Source organism: Lathamus discolor, chromosome 5, assembly GCF_037157495.1.
Source record: "Lathamus discolor isolate bLatDis1 chromosome 5, bLatDis1.hap1, whole genome shotgun sequence".
Classification (NCBI taxonomy): domain Eukaryota; kingdom Metazoa; phylum Chordata; class Aves; order Psittaciformes; family Psittacidae; genus Lathamus; species Lathamus discolor.
The window spans coordinates 119,734,025-119,747,059 of NC_088888.1; the positions used below are offsets into that span (position 1 = coordinate 119,734,025).

Here is a 13,035-nt window from a genome sequence, read left to right on the forward strand (position 1 = left end):
TTCAGAATTGTATTTTGCAAGCACATAACCAAGTAAGAGGTTTTCTGGGCCGGATTTTGCAGTTACTTGAGCTTCAGTGATGTGCAAAGCCTCATGTCAGCTCAAGATCTCTTCCCTGTCTGCACTGGTGGTGTTTTTAACAAGCGTTCCCGTTTTTTAACCTTTGTGTGGAAATACCATTGCTCACTGAATGTACTGTTGCTGTTGAGGGATTGAGTCATCTGTGCAGCTCCCTAAGGCAGGATGCTAAGGTGTAATCAATGGGGCCTCATCCTGTGGTGTGCAGAGGGCTCCTGGTACCCAGCACAGCAGTGGCTGGTGCTGGCGGGTGGGTCTTGAGCCTCATATTGGTGAATGGCATAAGACCTGTTGGGTTTGATCCTGCCAGAGGTACTTAGTCTTCCTGTTGGCTTTGGGAGCTGCGAAGTTTGCTTCACTGTTCCTGAGTTTGAGATTGTGAGCAGCAAATCTGGGAAGGATGGAAGCTTCCTTGGCAGAGAAGGAAAGGAAAACCTGAGCTGTACTGCTGGCGGGTGGCTGACCCAGGGCCCAGTCTCAGTGTTTTGAGGAGACACTCAGAGTCACCAGTACCAGAGAGTTTATAGATGATGATAAGGAAACTCCTTCTGAAGATCCTCTGTTAAATCCCTGCTTTGAATAAAAACTTGAAGAGCTCTGGACCAGCTTCTCCCACCCCAGCTGAGCTGTGTAGCTGCATAGCCTTTTGGCATAGGAGCAGTGTTGTCTGGTTTTCTTCCTTAGCAGCTGTTTCATGAGCAATCCCTGCATTTCTGGCGAAGACGAGAGATGAATCAGTGCACTGAATTCAGCCCAAGTCCATAAGTAACTTCAGATCCTCCAAAACAGTATTTATTGACAAATAGGCCATGTCCATTAAAAGTAGTTCTTTCAGTTTTCATGTGACACATGGCTGATGTTTCTGTTGGTCTCAACATCTTTTCCATACCTGTTTTAATCATTAGGAGCAGGATGCTTTCCCTTCCCAGCTGGATCGAGTGATTGCCCTCAGAAGATGTCATGAGCCCCAGCACATGTGGGTCCCATGAGTCTCAGTATCATGGGATGAGACCTATTCAGCTCAGCCCTGAGGTGGGTCCCTGCTCAGCCTTTCCTTCATGAGCTCCCCAGGGCCTTTGCGTTGTGTTTCTCCTCCTTCACCAGCTCTGTCCTTGCTTGAAGGCACCCTGGAGATGCCAGAGCAGCCTCTGATTGCTGGGTATCTGCTGCTGTAGGTGGTGTTCCTGTATTGAAAGGGAAAATATTTAGCAGCCAGCAGAACGCTTGCTGGTGGGGAAGGCTACAGCATCTGCAGTCCCTGGTTGTGTTTATGTTAGCAATTTCAGCATCTTTGCCATAATAACAGTAATTTAACCAGGTGCTGTTGACTGAAGGACAATTAGGGATTGTTGAATTTTGCATTTCCGTAATATTCAACCACAAGCATTCACCAAGCCCCATTCTGCTGGTATTTATAGTACTACAACCAAGCAGCTCCTTTGCTATCTATGGCAGTAAATCCATGTGTAACCAGAGGAGCACTGGGACTGGCACCGTGATGCTGTAGGAGGTCACAGCACTCCTCCTCCTCCTGCAGAGATTCCTACACAGCTGCTCTCCCCAGCAGCCTGATTTATGCTCTGGGATTTATGGAGCTGAACAAATGATGATAGAAGATCTATGTGGTTTATTACACTTGGAGCAATTTTCCCAAGCCAGAGGGCAAATCCCCCGTCTCTACCTGTGCTCTGGTTGTGCAGCTGCTGTGCATCCTCCTTGAAAGCTGCAGATTATGGGATTCAGAGGCTCAAAGGAGTAATTCATCCTCATTTGGAAGCTGGGCCCAGGAATGGAGTAGGTGTTGCTGCAGTTTGCTACCACCCTTAGAATCATAGAACCAACTCGGTTGGAAAAGACCTTTAGATCATCAAGTCCAGCCATTACCCCAGCACTCATCTACATGGGTTTTGAACGCTTCCAGAGGTGGTGACTCTACCACTTCCCAGGCAGCCTGTCCCAGTGCCTTACCGCTGTGACCTTGCTGAGGGATGCAGCAGGGTACAGGGGGGCAGAGGCAGCAGAGCACAAGTGGAAACAAGCTTTTCAAAGTGAAAATTGCAGGGAGTTTTAAAAATTTCATTTATATTTACTGGATGCTTGGTCTCAGAGCTCATTACAGGAGGGAAACTGAACACTTACCGTCATCTCCATTTCCTGCTCTGGTAGCCCGGGAACTGCATTAACACAGCCAGAGTTAACCAAGTGCGCAAGTTAAAAGCTTTGTCTGGTCCCTTCACTTCCTCAAGCATCCCTGAGGCCTCGCTCGGCTCATTCCTCAGCAGTTGGCTTGCACGGATGTGGCCAGATGTGGGATCTGACTCAGTGAAGCTTCCCTGGTGGTGCCCAGCAAACCAGAGGAGACCTGGCTGGGCTCTGGGGTCCCAGCCTGAGGTTTCAGTGTTCAGAATCAAGAAACACAGAGTTCCATGTTTGATCTGAGCCCAGTGAGCCTGGAGCTTCGCCAGCACCACAGAGTTGCTGTTTCCATGGAGGCAGCTGTGCAAGCAGATTGTTCCTTTTAAAGAAAGGCAGAGCATGGGACAAACCGCATGTACTCCAAACGGGTGGAAGTTCTTCCCCAAACCCTGCAGAAACGCACTGGTACTGATAAATCTGTGCAGAAACAAGTCCCCTTTAGCTGCTCCTATGTGAGTTAATAATCTAAAAGCCAGTAGCAAGCATGTTTTTGCAGAGAGCAAAGGGTTACTCACGTGTGCTGAGCGATTTCTGATGTTCCTCGGGCCATGGATGGAGATGGGGTGTTACTGGTCTCTGAAAGTCCTGCTTGCAAAGAGCCAAGCCCAAAGGAGTTTTGTGGATTTAGGAAGCCCTCCTATTGGTAGAATGGAGCTGTCGAGGCTGGATCTGTCTCTGATTAACTGAGTGCTGAGTGATCAGGGTGCTGGGAGAAGTACATAAGGCAGACCCAGCAGAGGGGACTTGCAGCCATGTAACACCAAGCTGATGGTGCTATCATCACTGTATCCTGTGTAAAGCATGGCTGGTCCAGTCTTCCTCCCTATCCTGTACAAGCCACTCAACTGGCTTTCCCCTTCCATTCTGGATCAAGTCAAAGCCACCCGATTGACTCAGCTCCTTCTCACCTCACTTCTCCTCCCTTACTCTATTTCCTGTTGCATCTGCCCCCTCCAGCGCAGCCTCCCTCTCTACCAGCCACTCACATTGATACCTCTGTGCTGATCCCATCTTCCCAGAGAAACCCAATGGGATTTCAACATTCATGCCCTCATCACTCCTGCATTTCCTATTCCAGACCCCTCTTTTCCCTGTCAACCTGTTGCCACATGCATGGTTTCCCTATAGGGATTGTCCTTGTGTGCTTGGTACAGGCACAAGGGCTTTCTCTTACATGCTGGGAGCATCCTTTAATGCAATCAGTGTCATGGAAAATACATGTGAAGTGATGCTTTTGCTGGCTGGGGCTAGTCACAGTGTGGTGGTGGCTCCCCACCTTCCCTATGAGCATGCTGAAAACTTTCTGCATCTTCTTCTAGTGTTTTGTGTTGGGGAAAAGACCTTGGTGCCAGTAGGCACTTAAGAAAACTACAGGGATGGCTCTGGCAATGGATAATGCTGCGCTCCCTGTTCTCTGATTCAGCAGGATAAGCCTTTAACAGACAGAAAACCTTGCCACGAATATCACATACACCGCCGAGCGGATGCAACACGGGGCGAGGAGGAAGGTGTCAGTGGGAAGCAGATGGGCAGCACTGTATGTGGTTTGCCTGGCATTTGCTCCTTTGCTATAGGAAGCTCAGAGATGAGTTACAGTGGGACAAAAGAGAGAGGAAAACATTGAAACCCATCAACATTCAGAAGAGCAGAAGAAACAAATATATTGACCTAAATGACCACTGGTGACTCAAAAGCTTGAGGGCAATAAATGTAAATGGTGATGGTGCCATTAGGAAAAAGGGAAAAGGGGCTGTGAGGGCAGAGATGGGCAGCTGCTGACTCCTGGAGGAAAATTGAAATAGGTTCTTTGAGGGTCCATACAATTCTGCCCTGACCACAGGGACTCCTTCCAAATGGGACTTGTAAGTTAAAGTATTAACTTCTACCAAAAGCACTGCTACCTTCCTCAGAGGAGAGTGTTTCTTTGGGATAATTTGGGGAATAATTGGGTCTGAATCATCTCCACGTGATTCATCCATATGAATTGCAGACTGATTGCAGTTTCTGCCTGTGCCTCTCCCAGCTGAAAGCAAGCTGACCTGCGGGTTTCTGCTCTGGTGCATCCATAGGAGAATTTTGCTTTGCTGGCCTAGCGTCATCTTTCTCTCATTCCAGACTTTTTTAGATAAACAGAAGAGATTAGTGTGAGTGGAAGGCTTGATTGACCTCTTTCAAACAAATCTCTTCTCTGGAGAAGCTTGAATTAAACCCCCACTTCTATTCCTGCAATTTAACTGACTGGTGGTATGTCATCTGTGAAACAACCTACTCTGATTTATTGAAGTCTTAGACTTTCAAAAGCTGATTTTGTAGTGATACAGAATGTGTAACACCGCTCCTGAAACCTGCTTTCTTAATCATTTATCAATGTTCTGTCCTGGTTTTAGGTGTCTGGTTGTGTCTTTTACATTTGTTTTTGCTTTTACTCTGTGTCCTTGTAACCGTAATTTGGATGTATTTCCTATCTGGTCCTTGCAGTGCCCAAGTTTGCTTCTGTTTTGCCTTGTTGTGTGTTTATTAATTTCAGTGAATGGTGATTTTAAGGAAAACCCTTTTTATCTGCCATGGTGAGAGGCTGTTCTGCCAAAGGCAGTTCTTCGGTCTCATGTTATTTTGCAGTAAACAGCAAGAGCTGAAAAGAGAGAGTGAAGTAACTTTGCTCTCAATAACCCGAGGTGACAGTAAGGGTAGGGATGGAGGAATGGTTGGTGATGAATTTGGGTTTGAGATGGAAGTTTGGAAGATTATTGTGCATAAAAAGGTAACAGAGGACTGGTGCAGGGAAGGACAGATAGGAGCTGGTGGAGATGGTCCTTTGGCTTGGCACAGAGAGCAGGAGCACGGCAAAACTGAGAGCCCAGGAGAAACGGGTGGCATGGAAGAACTGCAGGGAGTCCTGGCTCTGCTTGGGAAGTGGAAATGGAGGAAGCTACTACTGAGTCCCTTTTGTGCACTCTTCAGATTTAAGTATGCCTGTAGCCAAGAGAGAGAAAAAACATAGTTCCTCCTCCCCCCGATCCATAATTCCCTTGCTCTGATTATTACCAAGTGTGGAAGCATTTGCCTCTGCACATGTGATGGATGCCAGCGGCACTGGAAAGCTGTCAGCAGCGGGGAAAGAAGAGAAAAGTCTTCTCTTCTGTTTCCTGGAGCAGAGTTCAGTGGAGCATTTCAGATGCTCACATTCACATTATTGCTCTTCTGCTTTGCCTTTTCCTCTGGGTTAGAAAAGTGCCTATTAAAAATGTGATAGGCGAGTAGTTGCATGTTAAATAGCGGGATTGCTTCATCCCAGTGGGACCAAAAAAGACATATATTGGTAATGAAATTAGACTTTATTTATAAATGTTGGCTTGGAGATTTTCCAGGTTGGAAATTTCTGCCTTTCCTTTCCTGATGAACATAAACTTTGCTGGATTCAGAGAAGATAGCATGCAGGGCAGCTCATGTCCAGCGTTAGGACAGAAAACATTGATGAAGGGGCACAGTGTAAGTTACTGAGCTTTGGTTTCCATTAGAGATAGTGGCAGCAAAAGGGAGGGAAGGAAACATCATCTCCTGTAGCCTGTGTTAGAAAGAATAGGGAATAGAAGATAAGCTTTCTCAAATGAATGTCAACCATGCTCCCCCTCTGTCACCATGTACCACCATGTACGGTTATTTTTCTCATCCTGTTATCAGCAGAGGGAAATAGAGAAGAAAGTGGCTATTTCTAGGGTCAGAGACCTCCCACTGAAGCTGACAACAGTTGAATGGGGACCCAGATGATGCTCCAGAAAGCCCAAGACTGTGATGATACAGCTGTGCACCAGGCAAAAGATAAATGGCATTTGAAGATGACTTTTAGTGAGGTACCAAACATGCTGCAGTGGGTACACAGCTTTGCTCTCATCATGTACAGAGGAGCAAGATTAGCCCTAACAGATCTGATAGTGGCCCTTAGGATGAAGTCTGAAGTCTGCATTTTAGAGTTTCCTGTAAGTTTTGAAACTCCTTTCCAGTAAGTCAAACTCTGTTAAAAAAACAGTCCACACCCTGGTAACTATATATGTTTTTCATTTCTCTGTAAAACCCAAATGCATATTTGTCACTTAAACAATTGAATCAGGATATACTGAATGAACTGGCGTTGCTAAACGGCACCAAGGGTAGTTAAGGGCTGCATGGCAGCTCCTCTGCAGATACAGCTTTTCCAGCCTGAGCCCCCGCTAGCGGAGAGAAGCAACTCACATGGACTTGGCACTGATTTATTCATATCACATCTCCATGTGGGCGAGCTGAGCCTTCAGCTTTTGGCGTCCTGAGCGTTGGGTACTTTCAAGGACACGCCACAAGTAAGAAACACAGGGGGGCAAGATGATGTTATTTCCATTTAAAACATCAGCCTATATGTAATAAGAAGAGAGAATAGTTCTAATAACACGGTTGATTACTGTCAGAGTACTAAAAGGGAGGTGTATTGGAAAAGGTATTATACAGCCCACTGTGCTTTGCATAATCATTTTAAGAGCCGTTCAAGTTATCTTCCTGCCTTTATCCAGAAGAAGCTGGAAATCATGTGGAAAGCCAGGGTTGTCAGGACTGCTGAACTCAAGACTGGGCACTGCACGCGATTACACACACGGGTGGGTGCCCAGGGTGCAGCCACAGGCTGAGGCAGTAGCATGTGTGGAGTGCAGAGACTAACTTACAGGGATGTGTTGTGAAGATGCTCCTGTCATTTGTTTGTGATGTCTCCCGTAATTTGAGTATACTGGCTGCCTTAAAAACATCTTTCTAAAACCTTTCTATTGGCCCATGGAGCACTCAGCAAGTGATCTCTGATGCCCAGCCAGAGCATAAAAAATATCAGTGAATTTGTTGAATGGTATGCCCGAAAATTTGAGGAAAAACCTAAGTTACCATTTGGGGGACTTTTATCTTAAATAGCTTTTGAGGTTTATGTGATTCCATATTTAAGAACAAAAGGAAAATGGTGAAAGTAAAAGATTTTGCAGGACAAGGTATTTCATTTGACCAGAAACAATAACTTTGTTCTGGTTAGAAACTGTTTCCATTAGGATCTGAACTCCTTCTGCTCACTTAATTCTTATCTCAGCCAGCAAGCTTTGCAATCCTAAGTGCTAACTCCGGCTCCCACCACGTGGCATTACCCACATGTGTTTCCTTAATGCATTTTTTTGCAGTCACTTTCCCAGCTCATCTTTGATTTCCCAGTTGTATCCAGCAGCTTTGCTGGACTCATTCTGGAACAAAGTGGGTAATCAAAGAGAAACGAATCTCTCTGCCTCTGGAAACAGTGGTGGATGCAACCAGAGTCAGCAGAGATGTTCTTTGTAGTTACGATCTTCTAACTGATGGTGCATTTTTGCTGCAGAGGCTCCAAGACGGACCTGCAAATCCTTTCATCCCAGATGCAAATATGCTAAATGTGTGTTTTCCTGGGACATAAACAGAGGACTCACAGCCTGCTGGGCCCCTGGCACCATTTCACTAACCAGGATGGGAGCCAAGTTCTTCACCTCTGCGTAGGCTCAGCATCTCCCCCTCTGCAGTAAATAAGGTTTCTCATAACATACATGGAGAGGATCTTGTCTTCTATCACAGACTCCCTGTTACGATGGTGTTTCCTTGATGAAACAGCCTCCTTCAGAGCTGCTTGCAGAATCAGTTGGTCTGGGCTGTGGACTGGAGAGGGATGGTGCCGTGTTGTTTGTGTAGGAGAAGACATATATATTGGCATAATTGTGAGAGAAGACATATATATTGGCATAATTGTCTAAGAGTTTGGAAACTGAACCAGCTCATAGACAGGGTCATGGGGCAGCTTCTCTTGGTGTTTCCAGACCAGTAGTTCTGGGAGTCATCTTAGCTGGTCACTTGGTCACTTGGCAATCTCCTTCCCTTGTCCTTTTGGGCCATTTCAGATGAACCACCTCATCCTGGAGAGACAAAACAGCATGTGAATGAGCCCTGCACAGTGCAGCAACTCACATTTGTGCATCCAAAGGAAGGAATTGGAGCCTCTTTCTATTGCAGCAGCAATTCTTGGGAGGTGGCGGTGGTGGCCATCCAAGATGCAGTAATTCCTCTTGTTGCTCAAAACCTTCCTGCAGTCAAAACCTGTCTCTATTTTTGTCATTAAAAAGATGGAAAACAATATAAAAATCACAGTAACATTCATCCTTCTGGATTTGCACTGATTGCACAGACATTAAACTGTGTGGGTTTTTTCATTCAGTTTATATTATATTACAGTTTTGGTTTGCTATTCTGTGGCTGCTTTCAAGTCTTTCATGAGTTTCACATATGCAGCATAAAGGGCCTCCATTTTTCACCTATAACTTTTATATAAGATACCTTATATCTTATCTAAGTAGAGATCAGGTGAAACCCATCTCTTCCAAACTGGTGTTTGGAGGTGGCAAAATGCAGTCTGCATGGCAAGGTCGCTCAGCTCTGAAAAAGTCTGTGTTGAGGAATTATTGGTCATTAGGGATGATCCAAAGGGAGGAGGATGGGGCAGACATCACTTTATACACATTCAATGTTCTGTATAAAGAGCTTACGGTAAACTTTTTGAAGGCAGTAATAAATAGTAAGCTCCAGCAACCCCTTCAAGGGATCAGTTCTCATTTTTAATATGGAAACAGAGAATGACATGACAGCAACTCAATAGGATAAGAATTGACTTTCAAACCAGCTTTCCAGTGCAATGCAGAGTGAGGGAAAAGACCAGGAAATATGTAAGTAAAAATTTCAAGTAGAATCTATGCATTTGTGGTTTATTGCAGACTATGGAAATGTTTTCCCTCCAGTTACATGTTAGTGATAGAGAGCAAAACCTGATACTAAGGTAAGAAACCCACAGTGATAACAACAGGCGGGATGTTCATCTTCCAGGCATTTGCTGTGGATACATTAATCTATGGGCATGTTTGTATTTTAAAGTTTTTTTGACATATCAAATAATCAGATTTGGTTCCATTTTTGGTAAGCACAGGTCAGAAGATGTGTTTCATCCTAAAGAATATTCTGATCAGAGGCTTGCCATTCATAATGCATTAAGAAGCATTTGTTTCTGTTGATCATTCGCTGGAAAGCAATCTTTATTACAAATGTTATGGTAATAGAGCAATTCCTGAGAGCCAGTGCAGCCCGTGCTAGTTTAGAAGTAAAATAAACCTAGTTAATATTATTGTAGAAGAAAAAAATCAGTATCTAGAATGCAACCATAGCAGTGAGGATTTATGGCCGGAGGTTGGCTCTAAAGCCCCCTCCTCATTCATGTGTCTCAGCAGCACGTGATGCTGTCACAGGCACATGTCCCCATCTGGTTCTGTTCCTGCTCATCACTGCCTGCTCGTGGCACTCACTGGATGCTGTAAAACAACCTGTGCTGGGGCAGGCACCTCCTCGATGCCATTTTGGTGTGTTCATGGATGCAACCAACACAGGAGAAACTGGTTCTGAGACCTAGAAAGCATTTTGCATCCTTTTTTTTTTTAAAGTAAAAGCTGTTTTTTCTACAAATTATAATGATACATCAGTAGTAAATGCAGGGCACTTGTGATGAACAGTGTGGTCTTGTGATTAGTCTGAAAAGCCTAAGACACTTTGGTCTTTGGTATGTTTGTAATGCTGTCTTTACGACTACCATCAAGCACTGGGGAGGAAACTCCATTTCAGAGGGTTAAAACTAAAGCTTTACATGCCAAACTGAAACAAGACATTTCATGTCCTCTTCGCTGTGCTAGAAGTTGGTGCCAATCCAACTTTCTTAGGGTTTGCCAGCAGAGCACTGAGGACGCAGCCCAAAATGCAACAAGGTGTATATAACCTGGTGCTTTTCAAGCGCTTTGCTCAGTCCTTTCTCTTGATAGGTGTGGGATTTCATATCCTTGCACTCCTTATCCTACAGCCACCCCAACCTATAGGAATAATACTCAGAATTAAGGAATATTGTGTCATAATGCTGGGTTTGGTATTTCCTGCAGGCTTTCCTGTCTTCTCTACCGATACATCATCACTTTCATTCTTGATAGTATTTCCTTTCATTGCTTATTTTTTTCTAACTCAAAGCATAGATACAGGGTATCTGCATCCTTTATAACATTGAACTCTGTTTTAAAATAATAATAACATCAATTCAGAAGAATACTATAACTGCTTTGAAGCTTCAGATTTGCGGTGTCTCATTTAATGGGTGACTTATTTAATACCCCCTCCCTGTAGGCGTCCAGCATTTCCTGCAGAGTTAATGCCTTTAATTATCCCAGAGGACTGTTTGCTTCTGCAAATCTGGAATCCTTTCAGTCGCTAAGGATAGAAATTGTTTGTGTTACCTCCAGGGGCTGGTGGGGTTTGGGTTGGCTTTTTTTCCTCTTTCATCTGCCCAGAGCTGTTGCAGACTGATTCCTCTGTCTGTACATTGCTATATATATGTGCTTGTGTGTAAAATAATAGAGAGTGACTGACTACAATGCATGCATTTAAGCTACTCAGCTGAAAATTACTGAGCATTAAAATCCACTGGGAATCACAAGACTTCTAAATTAGGAAAGCACATGTCAGTCAGTGTGTGGAAATGAGTCCTCGTACAAGAGTAGCTTTCAATAGGAAGAATGAGTATTGTTCCCTGGAGTACATCAGTCCTAGTTTGGCCACTCGGTACCAGCTTTTACTATTTCTCTGGAAGCATGCATTGCCTTTTGCTATTATTTTTTCCCTGTCTTTTGTTCCACTGTGCATTTCTATTAGATATGTCTCACGGGCCAGCTATCAAGAGACACCCTGCTGTGCTGTGACGAATGAAGGCATTTTCAACCATAAACAAGGTACTGTGGGATTGAAAAGAAACACGGACAATGACAAGTCCTGGACAGCTTGTAATTGTTTAACTGTATTTTTATTAGACTGTGCAGTGACACAGGAACGCTGAAAAATGGGCTGATCTGACCTAAGGTTGAAATGAGCAGAATGCTTTTGGGTAAATGAGGGACTTTGGGAATGATGGCACTTTTGTATGTGTCAGGTGTTGTCCAATCCATCGGTATGTATTTTTCCATGATTAAAGCGTGTATTTTTGTAGTGTTTAAATGACTTACAAGTCTATCCCGTCTCAAAAATAGAAGGCACCTAGAAAATCCGTGGGGATGAGTTGAATCCTGTTGACCATCAAGCTTTTTTATTCCTAAAACTCATGTGGGCATGCATTGAAAATGGTATTTCTGTACTTTCTTTGAATTAAAAATGGTACAGAATTTGTCTGGAAAAACTGTTTGGCCACAGGGGATTAGTTCATCATCAGTGACGCTATTTATGTCTGGAAGAGCTTAGCAGGGTGGTAGAAGACTCTCAATATTTGGGCTGTGTGGGCTGACTTAGTTCATTCCGGATTTGTAGATCCTTTTTGTTGCTGCTAGAGAGTCAATGTTTAAAGTCATCATCTTGATTCATTAGTAAGGTATGCCAGAACGTTATCTAAGGGTTTGCCAAGTTGAAATGCTCCAGTCGCAATGGGTAAAGGCAGAGGGCTAAGTAGGGATCATGGGAAATGGGGTCTCCAGTTAGATGAATCAGCCTGGTATTCCCCTTGCACGAGGTGTTTGTCCATTCACATGATGAAACAGTATCCTTCTACAAGGTCTGAAACTACCTTGTATCTGAAGTAATAATGAGATGTCTCTCTATATAAGACCAGTAAATGAATTAATGAATACAAGGCATGACCACAGGACCCACCTACTTGTGGTTTGAGTGTGCTCTGTAGGCAGCTGCCCCTAGTTCCATTCATCTCCATCCTGTACATCCAGAAAGATCCTCTGGGAATTAGGGAAGTATTTAGGAGTATCTTATCTGGGAAGTCAAATAGGATATCTCCTCTGTTCCAGAATCACTTTGGCGTGTCAAAGTTTCTCACCTGAAACCAGTGAGGTTTTTAAGAGCCTTTCCATTAACTTTATGGAAATGGCTTTTCATTTAGTCCGCTCTGCTTTTCCAGGTGTTGCTTCTTGATTCATTTCCTGGAAAACAGAGTAGTGTTCTCTGTATTTTCAGTTAAAAATAGAAAAATAGAGGTAAGTTCTTTTAAAAATGTGTGCCTGCAATCAAGACATGGGGGGTTTTGTCTTTGCAAAGGAAACTCATGCTCTGATTGCAGCCGGCAGCAAATGGTCCCCACTGAGAAGCTTAGAACCATCCTTAAAGTGAACAAAAAGGAAATACAAAACTAAACTATTATTGTTGCTATCCCATAAATAGATAAATAAGCATTTTCCTCCTTTTTACAGCTATGGAGATACACAGATATATGTTGGTCTCCCTCCATTTGGCTCACTAGCAGGGACTTACACCAGTGTGAGCTGAAGAAGAACCAGCGTCATTTTTACGTCTCACACCCTGTTTCTTTGCAATTTATGCTGCTGTCAGTCCCTACCAGACGTTTGCTTTCTCCTCGAGATGGAATATCAGCCCAGCTCCCATTTATCTGGAGCACTGGCTGCGCAGGCTGGCTCGACACGTTAATTCAATTTGTGCTTCTCAATTCATACTCTTTCATTTACGATCAAATATCAGGAAAGGTTACAATTAATCAGAGCACGGGAACAGAAGCTGGTGAAGCTAATGATGTATTGCTGTGCTTTGCTGGCTCTGGAGGGGAGTAATTGAGGTCCTTGTGCTTAAAAAACCTGTTATTAGTAAGTAAAAATTATCAAAGGAAAGCACCCTGCACCCATCTCCCATTCTGCACTCTGAGTT

General features: G+C 44.1%; 1 protein-coding gene across 4 annotated transcripts in view; it reads left to right on the top strand.

Annotated features, from left to right (window-relative positions):
- PAK5 (p21 (RAC1) activated kinase 5) overlaps positions 1-13,035 on the top strand; it is a 91,651-nt gene that overhangs the window by 32,084 nt on the left and 46,532 nt on the right. The window contains exon 2 of one of the 4 annotated variants that reach the window (XM_065682340.1): positions 11,035-11,111. The exons of 2 other annotated variants lie outside the window; for them this stretch is intronic. The gene's annotated coding sequence lies outside the window, so the exon portion shown is untranslated. Of the gene's footprint in view, positions 1-1,082; positions 1,111-11,034; positions 11,112-13,035 lie in introns of those variants that run through there. One more of the 4 variants, XM_065682342.1, reaches the window with a different exon arrangement.